The 5,000-nt window shown below is 68.4% G+C and overlaps 1 non-coding gene across 1 annotated transcript; it reads right to left on the bottom strand.

Annotated features, from left to right (window-relative positions):
* Window positions 1–2,807: 2,807 nt before the first annotated feature.
* Window positions 2,808–2,926, bottom strand: LOC141979730 (5S ribosomal RNA). The gene has a single exon (XR_012637124.1). It is a non-coding gene; the product is annotated as a 5S ribosomal RNA (ribosomal RNA).
* Window positions 2,927–5,000: the final 2,074 nt, after the last annotated feature.

Below are 5,000 nucleotides of genomic sequence, written 5' to 3'. Positions count from 1 at the left end.
GCAGGCTCCGGGTTGACCTGGTGGCCGGAGGAGAATTAAGCCCGGAGCCCGGGGCAGGGCGACCCCGGACGGACGGGGCTCCGCCTGGCCCCTGCCCGCGGGGGCAGGCTCCGGGTTGACCTGGTGGCCGGAGGAGAATTAAGCCCGGAGCCCGGGGCAGGGCGACCCCGGACGGACGGGGATCCGCCTGGCCCCTGCCCGCGGGGGCAGGCTCCGGGTTGACCTGGTGGCCGCTCGGGACTTAAGCCCGGAGCCCGGGGCAGGGCGGCCCCGGACGGACGGGGCTCCGCCTGGCCCCTGCCCGCGGGGGCAGGCTCCGGGTTGACCTGGTGGCCGGAGGAGAATTAAGCCCGGAGCCCGGGGCAGGGCGACCCCGGACGGACGGGGCTCCGCCGGCCCCTGCCCGCGGGGGCAGGCTCCGGGTTGACCTGGTGGCCGGACGGGAATTAAGCCCGGAGCCCGGGGCAGGGCGACCCCGGACGGACGGGGCTCCGCCGGCCCCTGCCCGCGGGGGCAGGCTCCGGGTTGACCTGGTGGCCGGAGGAGAATTAAGCCCGGAGCCCGGGGCAGGGCGACCCCGGACGGACGGGGGTCCGCCTGGCCCCTGCCCGCGGGGGCAGGCTCCGGGTTGACCTGGTGGCCGGACGGGAATTAAGCCCGGAGCCCGGGGCAGGGCGACCCCGGACGGACGGGGGTATGCCGGCCCCTGCCCGCGGGGGCAGGCTCCGGGTTGACCTGGTGGCCGGAGGAGAATTAAGCCCGGAGCCCGGGGCAGGGCGACCCCGGACGGACGGGGGTCCGCCTGGCCCCTGCCCGCGGGGGCAGGCTCCGGGTTGACCTGGTGGCCGGACGGGAATTAAGCCCGGAGCCCGGGGCAGGGCGACCCCGGACGGACGGGGGTATGCCGGCCCCTGCCCGCGGGGGCAGGCTCCGGGTTGACCTGGTGGCCGGAGGAGAATTAAGCCCGGAGCCCGGGGCAGGGCGACCCCGGACGGACGGGGGTCCGCCTGGCCCCTGCCCGCGGGGGCAGGCTCCGGGTTGACCTGGTGGCCGGAGGAGAATTTAGCCCGGAGCCCGGGGCAGGGCGACCCCGGACAGACGGGGGTCCGCCTGGCCCCTGCCCGCGGGGGCAGGCTCCGGGTTGACCTGGTGGCCGGACGGGAATTAAGCCCGGAGCCCGGGGCAGGGCGACCCCGGACGGACGGGGCTCCGCCGGCCCCTGCCCGCGGGGGCAGGCTCCGGGTTGACCTGGTGGCCGGAGGAGAATTAAGCCCGGAGCCCGGGGCAGGGCGACCCCGGACGGACGGGGGTCCGCCTGGCCCCTGCCCGCGGGGGCAGGCTCCGGGTTGACCTGGTGGCCGGAGGAGAATTAAGCCCGGAGCCCGGGGCAGGGCGACCCCGGACAGACGGGGGTCCGCCTGGCCCCTGCCCGCGGGGGCAGGCTCCGGGTTGACCTGGTGGCCGGACGGGAATTAAGCCCGGAGCCCGGGGCAGGGCGACCCCGGACGGACGGGGCTCCGCCGGCCCCTGCCCGCGGGGGCTGGCTCCGGGTTGACCTGGTGGCCGCTCGGGACTTAAGCCCGGAGCCCGGGGCAGGGCGACCCCGGACGGACGGGGCTCCGCCTGGCCCCTGCCCGCGGGGGCAGGCTCCGGGTTGACCTGGTGGCCGGACGGGGAATAAGCCCGGAGCCCGGGGCAGGGCGACCCCGGACGGACGGGGGTCCGCCGGCCCCTGCCCGCGGGGGCAGGCTCCGGGTTGACCTGGTGGCCGCTCGGGACTTAAGCCCGGAGCCCGGGGCAGGGCGACCCCGGACGGACGGGGGTATGCCGGCCCCTGCCCGCGGGGGCAGGCTCCGGGTTGACCTGGTGGCCGGTTTGCTTTCGGGCCACCAGGTCAACCCGCTGCCTGTATGGGGTTGACCTGGTGGCCGCTTTCCTTCCCGGCCACCAGGTCAACCCGCTGAATGTATGGGGTTGACCTGCTGGCCGCTTTCCTTCCCGGCCACCAGGTCAACCCGCTGAATGTATGGGGTTGACCTGCTGGCCGCTTTTCTTCCCGGCCACCAGGTCAACCCGCTGAATGTATGGGGTTGACCTGCTGGCCGCTTTCCTTCCCGGCCACCAGGTCAACCCGCTGAATGTATGGGGTTGACCTGCTGGCCGCTTTCCTTCCCGGCCACCAGGTCAACCCGCTGAATGTATGGGGTTGACCTGCTGGCCGCTTTTCTTCCCGGCCACCAGGTCAACCCGCTGAATGTATGGGGTTGACCTGCTGGCCGCTTTCCTTCCCGGCCACCAGGTCAACCCGCTGAATGTATGGGGTTGACCTGCTGGCCGCTTTCCTTCCCGGCCACCAGGTCAACCCGCTGAATGTATGGGGTTGACCTGCTGGCCGCTTTCCTTCCCGGCCACCAGGTCAACCCGCTGAATGTATGGGGTTGACCTGCTGGCCGCTTTCCTTCCCGGCCACCAGGTCAACCCGCTGAATGTATGGGGTTGACCTGCTGGCCGCTTTCCTTCCCGGCCACCAGGTCAACCCGCTGAAAGTATGGGGTTGACCTGCTGGCCGCTTTCCTTCCCGTCCACCAGGTCAACCCGCTGAATGTATGGGGTTGACCTGCTGGCCGCTCTGCTTCCCGGCCACCAGGTCAACCCCCTGCCGGTATGGGGTTGACCTGCTGGCCGCAGAGGGGCAGGCTCCGGGTTGACCTGGTGGCCGGCAGGGACTTCAGCCCCAGGGCCCCTGGCAGGGCGACCCTGCCCTTGTTCCCCAGAAAAGGAGAGAGCTGGCTCGCAGCGGGAAAAGCTGCCTACGGCACCTGGGATTCCCAGGCGGTCACCCATCCAAGTACTAGCCAGGCCCGGGACGGTTTACCTTCCGAGATCGGACGGGATCGGGGGCCTTCCGTCCGGTATGGCCGTAGGCACTCGGCTCCGGTCCGCCTCGTCCCCTTTCCCTTACTGACTCCCCTGCCTCGGGTGGGCCCGATCCTTTTTTCCGTTTTTTTTTTTCCGCTCCGGAGGCTTCGTGAGCCCCCCCCCAACACCCCTTTGGGGGTCGGTGAAATTTTTTTTTTCAGACTTCCAGGGGCCCGATCCTGGCCGCGGGCACCCGGCTCCGGGCACCCGGCTCCGGGCCGCCTCGTCCCCTTTCCCTTACTGACTCCGCTGCCTCGGGTGGGCCCGATCCTTTTTTCCGTTTTTTTTTTTCCGCTCCGGAGGCTTCGTGAGCCCCCCCCAACACCACTTTGGGGGTCGGTGAAAAAATTTTTTTCAGACTTCCAGGGGCCCGATCCTGGCCGCGGGCACCCGGCTCCGGGCACCCGGCTCCGGGCCGCCTCGTCCCCTTTCCCTTACTGACTCCCCTGCCTCGGGTGGGCCCGATCCTTTTTTCCGTTTTTTTTTTTTTTCGCTCCGGAGGCTTTATGAGCCCCCCCCAATACCACTTTGGGGGTCGGTGAAAAAAATTTTTCAGACTTCCAGGGGCCCGATCCTGGCCGCCGGCACCCGGCTCCGGGCACCCGGCTCCGGGCCGCCTCGTCCCCTTTCCCTTACTGACTCCCCTGCCTCGGGTGGGCCCGATCCTTTTTTCCGTTTTTTTTTTTTTCGCTCCGGAGGCTTTATGAGGCCCCCCCTAACCGTTTTTGGGGTCGGTGAAAATTTTTAGTCAGACTTCCAGGGGCCCGATCCTGGCCGCGGCTTCGCAGGCTGGCCTGGGGGGGGGGGCATCTCTAGCTCCGGCCGCGGACGGCGAGACGCTCGGCCACCAGGTCAGCCCGGAGGAAAAGGCTGAAAAAAATGTCTAAGTCCCCCCGGGACACCAGGTCAACCCGGAGGAAAAGGCTGAAAAAAAGTCTAAGTCCCCCCGGGACACCAGGTCAACCCGGAGGAAAAGGCTGAAAAAAAGTCTAAGTCCCCCCGGGACACCAGGTCAACCCGGAGGAAAAGGCTGAAAAAAAGTCTAAGTCCCCCCGGGACACCAGGTCAACCCGGAGGAAAAGGCTGAAAAAAATGTCTAAGTCCCCCCGGGACACCAGGTCAACCCGGAGGAAAAGGCTGAAAAAAAGTCTAAGTCCCCCCGGGACACCAGGTCAACCCGGAGGAAAAGGCTGAAAAAAAGTCTAAGTCCCCCCGGGACACCAGGTCAACCCGGAGGAAAAGGCTGAAAAAATGTCTAAGTCCCCCCGGGACACCAGGTCAACCCGGAGGAAAAGGCTGAAAAAAATGTCTAAGTCCCCCCGGGACACCAGGTCAACCCCGAGGAAAAGGCTGAAAAAATGTCTAAGTCCCTGCTCGGCCATCAGGTCAACCCCATTCAAAGTGACGGGTTGACCTGATGGCCGGCAGTCTCACGGAAGTCCGGATGGGGTCGCCAAAAGTGCCCTCGGCCGACCGAGAGAACCAGGAGGTCGGATAGGATTTCAGATTGGTCCCCCTAAATTGGCGGTTGGATTTTTCGACTAGTTCATTTTGACGGGTGCGAGGAGATTTCTGAGAACAGGTTTTTCGGAACCTGTGAGAACCAGAGATGAGCCTCGGGGACCAATCTGCGCGTTGTACCCGATCTTGTGAGGGGGGACAGGGGCACGTTGGCAGGTGGGGCGGCCCCCGGCCCCCCCGAGCCCCCCCTTTTCCGGCTCTTTTCCTCCGGGGACCCCGTCGTCCCCTCGCACCCCCGGTGCAGGCCCGGTGGCCGGGATGCGAACTCCGACTGTCGGCGCCCCCCGGAGGGAGGGGGGGCCCGCTCCTCTCTCGCCTTCCGATCGATGTGGCGCTCACGTTCGCGACGGGAAGGGTCCTTCGCGGGCCGGCGCCCCCGACCGCAGGGGGCGTCTGGCGTTCAGGCGGATCGGGTCCCTCTTCCTCTTCGCGTCCCCGGATCCTGGGGCCGATTGGGACTTTCCTCCTTTGGGGGGGGGCCCGGGCGCGTGCCCGGCCCTCCGCGCCGTGGGGCCAGCCGGCCGAGATCTCCGCCCTGCGAGGTCGAGCGGCTCCGGCAG

The sequence above is a fragment of the Natator depressus genome, chromosome 28 (assembly GCF_965152275.1).
Source record: "Natator depressus isolate rNatDep1 chromosome 28, rNatDep2.hap1, whole genome shotgun sequence".
In the NCBI taxonomy this organism is placed as follows: Eukaryota; Metazoa; Chordata; order Testudines; family Cheloniidae; genus Natator; species Natator depressus.
The sequence above is the reverse complement of the archived record's forward strand: the minus strand, read 5'-3'. Positions and strand labels throughout refer to the sequence as shown.